Below are 14120 nucleotides of genomic sequence, written 5' to 3' on the forward strand. Positions count from 1 at the left end.
TCCCATGCTTTAGCACAGGCATTAGTCATAAAAATTGATGACTAATCTGGCCATACACCAGTAGAATTTTTAGATCAAAAATTTTTGTTTGATTTTCTAATAGTCAAATAGTTCTGATCGGAAATTCTGATCGTCTGTAGCAATTCCGATGCGCAAAATTCCTACGCATGGTCGGAAACAATTCGACACGTGCTCTGAAGCATTGAACTTAATTTTCTCAGCTCGTCGTAGTGTTGTACATCATCGCGTTCTTGGCGGACGAAAGTTCAGAGAGAAAGAAAGTTTATTCTTATCTATATTCTTATTTAAGCTCTCCCATGCTTTAGCACAGGCATTAGTCAAAAAATTTGATGACTAATCTGGCCATACACCAGTAGAATTTTTAGATCAATAATTTTTGTTTGATTTTCTAATAGTCAAATAGCTCCCGCTGCTGTGTGAGCCGATGAGCAGAGAGACCCTGGAGAGCCACTGCTCTCATGCACATTGCTGGATTGAGATGGGGCTCAGGTAAGTATGGGGGGGCTGCACACAGAAGGCTTTTTACCATAAGGCTGGGTTCACACTGGAGAACACAGTGGCTCACAGCAGGAGTCAGTGCATCTCCATTCACCGATTCAGGTACGATTTCAGACCAAATTTTTCTACCTTTTGTTACTCTGAAGTAATCCTTGTGTCTTATGCCCTGTACACACGGTTAGACTTTCCGACGGATTTTGGCCCAAACTTGTCTAGCCTACACATGGTCACACAAAATCTGATCATTCTGAACGCGGGGACGTAGACCACGTATGACAGGACTATAAACAGGCCAGTAGCCAATAGCTTTCGTCTCGTAATTTATTCTGAGCATGCGTGGCACTTTGTCCGTCAGAATTGTCTACACACGATCGGAATGTAAACAGTTGTTGGAAAATTTTAGATCCAGCTCTCAAACTTTGTGTGTCGGAAATTCCGACGGAAAAAGTCTGATGGAGCCCACACACGATCGGATTTTCCGACAACATGATCCGATCGCACATTTTCCATCGGAAAGTCATAACGTGTGTACAGGGCATTATTCTGTGCCTCTGTACTAAGTGGGTCTAATGGGAGTGGTTTCATAATTAACTGTCAGGTGTGCAGCTACAGGAAATCTGCTGGGCCAGCATCCCTTTAGACCTGTTCCTATTGAAAGTATCTCTCCAAAAATGACATTTTTGTTGCAGGGGAAGCCTGAAATCTGAGTTGTATCCTAGGCAGACTTCTAGGAAAATCGGTGAGCCAATCACACAAGCAGGAAATTATGTTTCTGGGGAGTGGTCACTACACACTGTGTGTACAGAACAACTCCATGTAGCCATATTGCAATGCATTCTCGGAAAATTACAATGGCAGCAGGTTGAAAAGGAAAGGTTATTTTTAATAACATTAAATTACAATATGATTAGTGTCGCAATTATATGTGCTATATTATTTTTTTCTTTATTTGCTATTTTTTTCTCCCCATGAAAGTGGAGTTACCCTTTAACCAGTTGCCGACCGCCGCACGCCGATGTACGTCGGCAGAATGGCACGGGCAGGCATAAGGACTTACATGTACGTCCCTTGCCTCCCGCGGGTCGGGGGCCCGATCGGGCCCCCGCCCGGTGCCTGCGGCGGTCGGTTTTCGTCCGGGAGCGATCCGGGACGAGGGGGCGGCCATTCATTCATGGCCACCCCCTCGCGATCGCTCCCGACGAATAGAAATCCCCCGTGACATCACTTCCTCTCCTGTAATGTAAACACAGGAGAGGAAGTGATGTATTCTCTCCTCCGTGTCGGTATTTTCCGTTCCGACACGGAGGAGAGCGGATCGGTGAGTTGCACCAACACTCTACACACACAGTAGAACATGCCAGGCACACTCACACCCCCCCTTTACCCCCCGATCACCCCCCCAAGTACCCCTGCCCCCCAGTCACAGTGACACCAATGTCATTTTTTATTTTTTTTTGCATTGGTGTCATTTGTGACTGTAATAACTGTTAGGGCAGTTAGAGTTAGCCCCCTTTAGTTCTAATGTACCCCCCTAACCCCCCCAATAAAGGTTTAACCCCGTGATCACCCCCCGTCGCCAGTGTCACTAAGGCTGGGTTCACATTGCAGCGGTTTATGAGAACGAATGTGATTCGCACCGCACTGCAGTGCAAATCACATCCGATCTCTGTGCGATTCGAGTTCAGCCATTCGCCGCACCCGCCGAACCCGCCACACCCGCCGCACCCGCCGCAAATTCGCACGGGACCCTTTTTTTGGCCCGCAGCAGAATCGGATCGCATGGGTGTTCACACCATGCGATCCGAGTTTGCAGATCGCACTGCGATATGCGAACTGATCTGGGGGTGTCAGTAACATTTCACTGACACTCCCAGCAGTTCGCATAGGGCAGTGTGAACTGCCGCCGGGAGGCATGCGATGCGGGAACCCGCTGCGGATTCGCGGCGTTTCCGCATCGCTCCAGTGTGAACCCAGCCTAATAAGCGATCATTTTTCTGATCGCCGTATTAGTGTCACAGGTGACGCTAGTTAGGCAGGTAGGTATTTAGGTTCGCCGCAGCTTTTTATAGCGCCAGGGACCCCCATATACTACCGCATAAAGCCCCCTGATTGCCCCCTAGTTAACCCTTTCACCAGTGATCACCATATAACTGTTACAGGTGACGCTGGTTGGTTAGTTATTTTTTTATAGTTTCAGGGCACCCGCCATTTATTACCTAATAAAGGTTTAACCCCCTGATCACCCGGCGGGTGTCATTTGTGACTAATAACTGTTAGGGCAGTTAGGGTTAGCCCCCTTTAGTTCTAAGGTACCCCCCTAACCCCCCCAATAAAGGTTTAACCCCGTGATCACCCCCCGTCGCCAGTGTCACTAAGGCTGGGTTCACATTGCAGTGGTTTATGAGAACGGATGTGATTCGCACCGCACTGCAGTGCAAATCACATCCGATCTCTGTGCGATTCGAGTTCAGCCATTCGCCGCACCCGCCGCACCCGCCACACCCGCCGCAAATTCGCACGGGACCCTTTTTTTGGCCCACAGCAGAATCGGATCGCATGGGTGTTCACACCATGCGATCCGAGTTTGCAGATCGCACTGCGATATGCGAACTGATCTGGGGGTGTCAGTAACATTTCACTGACACTCCCAGCAGTTCGCATAGGGCAGTGTGAACTGCCGCCGGGAGGCATGCGATGCGGGAACCCGCCGCGCATTCGTGGCGTTCCCGCATCGCTCCAGTGTGAACCCAGCCTAATAAGCGATCGTTTTTCTGATCGCTGTATTAGTGTCACAGGTGACGCTAGTTAGGCAGGTAGGTATTTAGGTTCGCTGCAGCTTTTTATAGCGCCAGGGACCCCCATATACTACCGCATAAAGCCCCCTGATTGCCCCCTAGTTAACCCTTTCACCAGTGATCACCATATAACTGTTACAGGTGACGCTGGTTGGTTAGTTATTTTTTTATAGTTTCAGGGCACCCGCCATTTATTACCTAGTCTCACTAGTGTACCCCTAAATTTAGGGGTGTCTACTTTCCAAAATGGGGTCATTTGGGGGGGGTTTGTGCCATCTTGGCATTTTATGGCCTTCAAAACTGTAACGCCCTTAGAAAGCCTGAAGGCGGTGCTTGGTTTTCGGGGCCCCGTACGCGGCTAGGCTCCCAAAAAGTCCCACATATGTGGTATCCCCGTACTCAGGAGAAGCAGCAGAATTTATTTTGGGGTGTCATTTCACATATGCCCATGGCATGCGTGAGCAATATATCATTTAGTGACAACTTTGTGAAAAAAAAAAAAAAATGTAATTTTCCCGCAACTTGTGGCAAAATATAAAATATTCCATGGACTCAACATGCCTCTCAGCAAATAGCTTGGGGTGTCTACTTTCTAAAATGGGGTCATTTGTGGGGGTTTTGTGCCATCTTGGCATTTTATGGCCTTCAAAACTGTAATAGGTAGTGAGAAGTGAACTCAAAAATTTACGCCCTTAGAAAGCCTGAAGGCGGTGCTTGGTTTTCGGGGCCCCGTACGCGGCTAGGCTCCCAAAAAGTCCCACATATGTGGTATCCCCGTACTCAGGAGAAGCAGCAGAATTTATTTTGGGGTGTCATTTCACATATGCCCATGGCATGCATGAGCAATATATCATTTAGTGACAACTTTGTGAAAAAAAAAAAAAAAAAAAAGTTTGTAATTTTCCCGCAACTTGTGGCAAAATATAAAATATTCCATGAACTCAACATGCCTCTCAGCAAATAGCTTGGGGTGTCTACTTTCTAAAATGGGGTCATTTGTGGGGGTTTTGTGCCATCTTGGCATTTTATGGCCTTCAAAACTGTAATAGGTAGTGAGAAGTGAACTCAAAAATTTACGCCCTTAGAAAGCCTGAAGGCGGTGCTTGGTTTTCGGGGCCCCGTACGCGGCTAGGCTCCCAAAAAGTCCCACATATGTGGTATCCCCGTACTCAGGAGAAGCAGCAGAATTTATTTTGGGGTGTCATTTCACATACGCCCATAGCATGTGTGAGCAATATATCATTTAGTGACAACTTTGTGTAAAAAAAAAAAAAAATTTTTTTTTTGTCATTATTCAATCGCTTGAGGCAAAAAAATAAAATATTCAATGGGCTCAACATGCCTCTTATCAATTTCCTTAGGGGGTCTACTTTCCAAAATGGGGTCATTTGGGGGGGTTTTGTACTGCCCTGCCATTTTAGCACCTCAAGAAATGAGATAGGCAGTCGTAAACTAAAAGCTGCGTAAATTCCAGAAAACGTACCTTAGTTTGTAGATGTGACAACTTTTGCGCAAACCAATAAATATACAATTATTGACTTTTTTTTTACCAAAGACATGTGGCTGAATACATTTTGGCCTAAATGTATGACTAAAATTGAGTTTATTGGATTTTTCTAATAACAAAAAGTAGTAATTTATCATTTTTTTTCAAAATTTGCGGTCTTTTTACGTTTATATCGCAAAAAATAAAAATCGCAGAGGCAATCAAATACCATCAAAAGAAAGCTCTATTTGTGGGAAGAAAAGGACGCAAATTTTGTTTGGGTACAACATTGCATGACCGCGCAATTACCAGTTAAAGCAGCGCAGTGCCAAAGTGTAAAAAGACCTCTGGTCATTTACCAGCAAAATGGTCCGGTCTGAAAGTGGTTAAGGTAAAAAAAAAAAAACCTTCTGCCTTTAGAAGCACTTTAAGTGAAGTTATTATTTTTTTTCCTTTGTTCAGTTTAAATTAGGTAAATGCATTCCATGTGCATGAGAAAACGGTGTGCAAAGTCCTAGTTTGTTGTTTTATTTAAAAAAAAAAAAAAGCCTGTCCCCAAGCCAGTACACTTGCTCTCTACAGGGAAGCACTGATCGCTCTGCAGAAGTCTGATGCCCCCTGCTAAATCAGAGCTAGCCCTTGTACACACGGTCGGAGATTCCGACAACCAAATCCATTGGATTTTGTCCGTCGGATTTTGTCCGACGGATCTTGTCCGAAACTGTTGCATACACACGGTCCGACAAAGTTGTCGGAAAATCCAATCGTTAAGAACGTGATGACGTAATTTCGTTACGATGGGACTACGTTCAGGCTAGTAGCCAATAGCTTTGATGTAGAAATTTGATCTGAGCATGCATGGCACTTTGTCCGATCAGAATTCTATACACATGATCGGAGTATGTCCGATCGGAGCATTTTGTCGTAAACTATTTCCGGCAAGTTGGAAAATTTGGTCCAACGGATATTCCGATGGAAACAGTCTGATGCTGACCACACACAGTCGGAATATCCGACAAAACACTCCGATCGGACACATTCCGATCGCGTGTACAAGGGCCTAGAGTTCTCCAATCTGCTTGGAGTCAGTAGAGGGCGTGTCAGACCACTGCAATGAGACCACTGCTTCCATACAGAGAACAAGTGTCTCACTTTGCATCTGCTGGCAGGGGGCGTGCTTTTCTACTAAGCTGTGGCTGCTTGAGAAAGAAAACATACTCTAATACCCCGTACACACGATTGGATTTTCCGATAACAAATATTGCATGTGAACTTGTTGGCTGAAAGTCCGACCGTGTATATGCTCCATCGGACATTTGTTGTCTGACTTTCTGCCAACAAATGTTGGCTAGGAGGTTCTCAAATTTTCCGCCAACAAAACTTTGTTGTCAGAATTTCTGACCGTGTCCACACAAGTCCGACACACAAAAGTTCACGCATGCTTGGAATCAAGCAGAAGGAGCCGCACTGGCTATTGAACTTCCTTTTTCTCGGCTCGTTGTACATCTTGTACATCACCGCGTTCCCATGTTTGAATTGTTGGCCAACATTTGTGTGACCGTGTGTATGCAAGACAAATTGGAGCCAACAACCTTCGAACAAAAATCCATGGGTTTGTTGTCGGAAAGTCCGATCGTGTGTACGGGACATAAGACTTTGACAACTTTTTATTTTGATGAACCTGGAATGCATTCAAACTGAAGGTTCGAACAGGCTTTAAGCTTCAACATCAACTTTGTGAAGAAAAAAATAAATAAAGTAAATTGACTGCCTTCACGCTGTGCATCCTCAAATGTAATTGTGTAACACTGAAAGTCTATCACTTGATCTACTTTTATTGTCCTTGTAATTATAAAACATTTACATAAGGCACCAATCAGCTCTGGGCTCATCAGCTATGCTGATGAGCTGTAGAGGATACAAATCATCAACATTATATTAAGAAGTGTTTTCATTAGAGAAGAAATACTGGAACTGACAAGAAAATAAGTATTCATGATTTGATTTCTCATTTTTGAGGGCGGTGGGGTCATTTCTTCCTGAGATTATGTTCCTTTTTCTGGCCCAGCTTCCCTGCGGTATACAGAATTAGACTCGTTCTTGATTGACATTTACTCACGGTCCATTATTTTGATATAGAAAAGTAATCACCAGTGTATTAGATATTAAATCACAAGAGGACAATATACGCCACTGGAACGCCATGTGCTTCTTCTGATACTGCTTAATGAACCTTAGCAGTTTCTAAAATGCAAATAAGTGTAACACAAGAGAACTCTTAATTTTTTTGTCTGGCAGATGGACACAGAAGGAATTGCCTGCCTAAAGTGATAATAAAATGGTTAGGTCCCACTGGGAACTTCCGAAACACAGAGTGTCTTATGGGAGACTATTCCTATCTTGTCTAATGCTACCTGATCATGTCTAACTGACAGTACTCTAATTAGGGTAGATAGGATACACACGTAAAGGCGTCCCGGAAAAACAAATGTCTGCTATATAGGATTTTCTGCTAGCTACTCTTAATGGGATTGATACAATGAGCCAACAGTGAAGCTATATACAGTGCCTTGAATAAGTATTCATACCTCTTGAAATCTTCCACATTTTATAATTTTAGAATCACAAACATAAATGTATTTTATTTTAGATTTTATTTTAGATTTTTTTTTGGGGGGTGTGACAGACCAACACAAAGTGGCACAAAATTGTGAAGTGGAAGGAAAATTAGAATTTTTTTTTTACAAATAAATATGTGAAAAGTGTGGCGTGCATTTGTATTCAGCCCCCCTGAGTCAATACTTTGTAGAACCGCCTTTTGCTGCAATTACAGCTACAAGTCTTTTTGGGGATGTCTCTACCAGCTTTGCACATCTAGAGAGTGACATCTATGCCCATTTTTCTTTCCAAAATAGCGCAAGCTCTGTCAGATTGGATGGAGAGCGTCTATGAACAGAAATTTTCAAGTCTTGTCACAGATTCTCAATAGGATTTGGCCTGTACCTTGACTGGGCCATTCTAACACATGAATATGCTTTGATCTAAACCATTCCATTGTAGCTCTGGCTGTATGTTCAGGGTCGTTGTCTTGCTGGAAGGTGACCCTCTGCCCCAGTCTCAAGTTTTCTTCTAATGCCGCATACACACAACCGGCCTTTTTCGAGGGACTAGGTCCGACGGTCTTTTCCGACGGACTTTCGGTGGATTTCCGACTGACTTTCCGAATGATATCATAGAATATATAAAAAGTTTAAATCCTGATATCAAGAGTCCACTCTCTATATATAGCAGCGCATGACTACACACTTCTATTCAAAGTGACTTCTTCCAGTGCCCAAGAAATGATGGTGATTGGAGACAGTTCTATTTGTGAAAAAGAAGGGATACAAAGCAGCTTCCACCTCACGATCCACCTCTTGTGTTCCAAAACGAAACCCCTTTTGGGGGTACACTCACCAACTCACTGAAAACCTGAGCCTTCACAATACCAAAACCAACTCCTCCTTGGCCGCTAGATGTCTCTGTGACTAATATGGTGGTCCGGTATATCTCACATAGAAAGAACAAAGTATACCAACAGAGCGTGATACTGCTTAAAACTCTTTATTGCAAAACCACCCACAACAAAAATATGCGTACCAAAAAGATTCTCTGATTAATGCTCTCCTTGCCTTGCTTTTTGGTAGTACCGTGACAAAATGTGGAAAATGTCAAGGGGTGTGAATACCTTTTCCAGGAACTGTAACATAATGACATAAAGTGGTTTTATATACTATAAAAATGTGGATCCCAGATGACAATATTTGAATAGCAGCTGACGGTTTCAATACCGTGACTTTAAAAAAAAAAAAAGTGAAAGCATAAAAAAAAACATAAACAGAATAGTTGCATAATAGAGATATGTACTTGGATGGGCACCAATTTTCAGACACCAAACTGAATAGAGAAGAAAATGGGATAAACAGAGTTTGGCATTCAGCAACATTCATAGGGTTCTGGAATGGGCTAATTACCTGTGACAGAGCTATCTGTTCTACTCAAAGCCCAGTGACAGGGTAATCTCTTTCATTAAAGGTATCCATTCCAACAGGGGTAATGGCCAAGTAGAAAGAGAGATATTGTTATATATAGGAGCAGGCTCGGGGACCATGATGGGGACAGGGGATGTTTACTAAATCCACTTTCTCCGACGTTTAAAAGCTGCCATTTATAACCACTGATTTTACATTGACGCCAGATTTTGTTGGCTGATTAAAATGTTTTTGTTTTTTATTTTAACAGTAGTAGGTAAAGAACAGTAGTATAAACCCAAAAAACAAAAATAAAAATATAATATATTGCAGCTTACCAATTCTTAGAGTGACAATACGCCTGCTGGTTTTTTTTTTGTTTTTTTTTAACTAAAATAACGAACATGTTATACTTACCTGCTCTGTGCAATGGTTTTGCACAGAGCAGCCCCAATCCTTCTTTTCTGGGATCTCCCTCTGGTGCTCCAGGCCCTCAGTGAGTGCCCCCCATGTAAATCCACTTTCCATGATGGCACCTGTGCATGCTCGCTCCTGAGCTGCCCAGTGTGTGTCTATTGACACAGGCCGAGGGACTTGGCCCTGTCCCCCCGCACCCTCATTCCTGCTGCTGCATTTGATTGACAGCAGCAGGAGCCAATGGCTGCTACTGCTATCAATCTGCCCAATGAAGAGGGAGACAGTGTCAAACCTCCCAACTTTTTGAGATGGTAATGAGGGACCTATCAGCAAAAGTATGCAGGCATAGGACACACCCCTTTCCACGCCCCCTTAAAGGAGAATTGTACAAAAAACAAGATTGGTTAAACCCACAAGCGCTTTTTTTTTACCACTACTATTCCTTTATATTGGCTTTTGGAATTTACAAATGGAGCAATTTAGAATTTGGAAGAAAGGTTTTTGAAAGAAAAACACTTTTTGAAAGAAAAAAAGTGTATTATATATACAACCATATAGATCAGACCAAAATGAGGGACAAATTAGGAGGAATGAGGGACATTCCCTCGAAATCAGGGACAGTTGGAAGCTATGCAGTGGCGAGAGCTGCTGTTTTTTGTGCACATCGCTGGATCGGATCAAGTTCCAGTAAGAATAGGGGGGGGGGGCTGGGGTCAGAAGTTTTAAATGTGAGGGTTGTATTCTTTTTCTTTTATTAGGCTTTTTCCTCCTATACTTTCACCTGGGGATCTGATCAGTAACACACGTTGTCATAGGGTGTCTCCACTCTGGATGGAAGAGCATGCTTACATGCTTTTGAAACAATTACAATTTATTTTCCTTTTGGGATGAAGGTTTTACATAAATGAATAAAACTGATCATTGTAAGCACCCCTGTCAGTGGTTTGTCTCCCCTAACTGACAATTTTACTGGACAGCTTGGTCTGTTAATTTAACCACTTCAGCACCGGAGGATTTGCCTGGCAAAAGACCAGAGCACTTCTTGCGATTTGGCACTGTGTCGCTTTAACTGACGCGGTCGTGCGACGTGGCTCCCAAACAAAATTGACGTCCTTTTTTTCCCACAAATAGAACTTTCTTTTGGAGGCATTTGATCACCTCTGCAGTTTTTATTTTTTGCGATATAAACAAAAAAAGAGCGTAAATTTTGACAAAAACGCATTGTTCTTTACTTTTTGCTATAATAAATATCCCTTAAAAATATATATAAAATTTTTTTTTTCCTCAGTTTAGGCCGATATGTATTCTTCTACATATTTTTGGTAAAAAAAATCACATTAAGTGTTTATTGATTGGTTTGCACAAAAGTTATCGCGTCTACAAAATAGGGGATAGTTTTATGGCATTTTTATTAATAATTTTTTTATTAGTAATGGCGCCATTGATTACCGTGCAAATGTGACTGGCAGTGAAGGGATTAACCACTAGGTGGCGCTGTAGGGGTTAAGTGTGTCCTAGGGAGTGATTCTAACTGTAGGGGGAGGGGTTGTGTGTGACACATCACTGATCACCGCTCCCGATTACAGGGAGCTGTGATCAGTGTCAGTGTCACTAGGCAGAACGGGGAGATGCTTGTTTACATTAGCATTTCCCTGTTGTTCCTCTCCATGAGACAATCGCGGTATCACCGCGGACACGCAATCTGACTCACGGCGGGTGCGCACCTGCTATGCAAGCCCTGCGAGATCACGTAGTATAACGTGAATTCGCGCAGCAGAGCCAAAGTAAAACTGCAGCGGCTGGTCCGCAAGCGGTTAAGGTAAATAAAAAACAGACTCACTGGCCAGATCACCAGGTGAAAGTAAATGTCAAAAAGTTTAACCACTTGAGACCCGCGCTATAGCCGAATGACGGCTACAGAGCGGATCTCCTTTTCCGCTACTACGTCTATTGACGTAATCCTGTGCACGAGCGGCCTGCGCGCCCTGTGATCGGCGAGTCTACGAAACTCGCCTGATCACCGATCCGTGCAAGGGGTCGATCCCGACCCCTTATCACGTGATCACCTGTCAGCCAATGACAGCTGATCATGTGATATAACCGAGCCGGTAATCGGCTATTATTCCTCCTCGCACTGACAGTGCCCACCTGCCCCCTGCCAGTGCCCACCTGCCCCCTGCTTTGCCACATTAATAAAAAATGTGTCCCCCCTGTCAGTGCCACCCAGCAGTGCCCATAGTGCCACCCAGCAGTGCCCACAGTGCCACCTAGCAGTGCCCACAGTGCCACCCAGCAGTGCCCACAGTGCCACCCAGCAGTGCCCACAATCTGCCTCAACAAAGGTGCTGCACCCCAGTGCCACATATCTGTGCCCAGCAGTGCCGCCCATCAGTGCCCATCAGTGCCCAGCAGTGCCGCCCAGCAGTGCCACCTATCAGAGCCACCTATCAGTGCCCATCAGTCCCATCTATCAGTGGTACCTATCAGTGCCCCTTAGTGCCACCCATCCGTGCCACCCATCTGGGCCACCCATCCGTGCCATCTTATCTGTGCCCGTCTTTGCCCATCAGTGCCGCCTTATCTGTGCCCATCGGTGCCGCCTTATCTGTGCCTATTAGTGCCGCCTTAACTATGCCTATCAGTGCCCACCAGTGCAGCCTATCAGTGCCCACCAATGCAGCCTATCAGTGCCCACCAATGCAGCCTATCAGTGCCCACCAGTGCAGCCTATCAGTGCCGCCTCATCAGCGCACTTCAATGAAGGAGAAAAATGACCTGTTTGCAAAATTTTATAACAAACTATTAAACATGATTTTTTATTTTTTTTTTGCATCTTTTTTTGTTTGTTTAGCAAAAAATAAAACTCCCAGCTGTAATTAAATACCACCAAAAGAAAGCTCTATTTGTGGGAAAAAAATGATAAAAATTTCATTTGGGTACAGTGTTGTATGCCCGCGCAATTGTCATTCAAAGTGCATCAGCGCTGAAAGCTGAAAATTGGTCTGGGACTGAGGGGGGTTTAAGTGCCCAGTAAGCAAGTGGTTAAAGTGGGGGGGGGGATGTGGGGCATGGTGACCGAGCTTCACAATGGACATGTGAGCTGAGAGCTTCGCTCGGCTGCCGGAGAGAATTGGACATCATCCATGTCCACCGGCAGCATTTACAGCCACGATAGCTTGCATCAGACCGTAGGACCTACCACTACACCTGAGCATGCCGAAAAAAAGAAACACTTGCAGAAGCCGCAGAAATACAGCACCCACAGGCCACATATCATACAGCGGATCCTCCTCTGGGACAGCCAGCCCGTCTACCAGAAGCCCGGCCAAACAGAAATTAAGGATTGCCTCGCCAGACAGGCCGCTGAACAATAAGGCAATGGAGGTAAGCGGACCCACGGATAATGGCCATGCTTTACAGCAACCACCTACTGACCCCATTGCGGCCTATCCCACCTCTGACAGACCTGTTTCTGATATCGTCTTAAAAGAGATGTTACTGTCCCTAAAAGCCTCCCTACACTCAACACATGGCTGAGAAACAAGGTGGCCGACCTGGAAGATAGATCCAGAAGAAACCATATAAAGATTAGGGAGATCCCGGAAACCATCCCAGCCACTCAATTACTTCATTACACTCAAACCCTATTCTCCACACTTGTCCCTACTTTTACTGCCCAGGATCTGATAGTGGATAGAATCCACAGTGTCCCTATCCCAGCATTCCTCCCGTAAACCTCTCCTAGAGATGTGCTGATGAGGGTGCATTACTACCATCTCACACAAAAATATGATATACACCTCAGACACCTACAACTAAATTCATATGCCAATGCTAATAGAGCGGGCAAATACTTAGCCAAAAGGATCAAAGCAGCACACACCAAAGCTAGAATCGCACATCTGATGCACCCCACTCTCAAGCACAAAATCATCAACCCGCAAGACATTACAAATCAATTTGCAGCCTACTACAGCGATTTGTACAACCTACACAAAGATCCATCTACCACTCAACCAACATTAACAAATATACAACAGTTCCTACGAGACCTGAAACTCCCGTCTCTCTCAGAGACCCAGCTAAACACAATGAACTCCCCATTCACAACGCTTTAAATTGAATCAATTATCCCCACACTAGACAACGTCAAATCGCCGGGCACAGACGGGTTTGCTAATGAGTACTTTAAAACATTCAAAAATATTCTGTCTCCACACTTGCAAAAGGTCTTTACAAAAGCTGCTAAGGAAGCAACATTCCCTCCAGAGATGCTCAAAGCATATATTACCACAATACCCAAATCTGTGAAGGAACCTACAACGTCTGGCAACTTCAGGTCCATATCTCTATTAAATACCGACATCAAGGTATATGCCAAATTAATAGCCAAAAGATTAGCATACTACATACCCTTTCTGATTAAAGGCGACCAGATGGGCTCTGTGAGGGGGAGACCAACTTCAGACGCCACCAGGCAAATTATAAACAGCATTCACTATGCTGAACAAACCAAAACACCTTCTCGGCTGCTTTGAATAGACGCAGAGAAGGCATTTGATAGGGTGCATTGGAAGTATATGACGGAGGTGCTATCTAAATTTGGTCTCTGCGGCCACATCCTTAATGCTGTACTGGCTCTATATTCATCTGCACAGGGGCTTTCTGCAGGTATGTTGTCTACTCCCTTTTATATCACTAATGGTACCTGCCAGAGATGCCCACTATCCCCTACTATCTTTAACCTTATAATAGAACCCCTGGCGGAGGCCATTAGAATGCAAACCAGTATCTCTGGCTTCAGGTTTGGGTCACAACCACATGTTATCAACCTATGTGTGGACGATGTCATATTACTACTATCCAACCCACTCAAATCATTACCTACAGCTC

General features: G+C 44.4%; 1 protein-coding gene across 1 annotated transcript in view; it reads left to right on the forward strand.

The window, feature by feature from the left end:
- The window catches only part of LOC143935830 (vasoactive intestinal polypeptide receptor-like), a 228802-nt gene that overhangs the window by 72369 nt on the left and 142313 nt on the right, over positions 1–14120 (forward strand). The window lies entirely within an intron of this gene.

The sequence above is a fragment of the Lithobates pipiens genome, unplaced genomic scaffold (genome assembly GCF_037356315.1).
Source record: "Lithobates pipiens isolate NorthernLeopardFrog02 unplaced genomic scaffold, aLitPip1_a1.2 Scaffold_28, whole genome shotgun sequence".
NCBI lineage: Eukaryota > Metazoa > Chordata > Amphibia > Anura > Ranidae > Lithobates > Lithobates pipiens.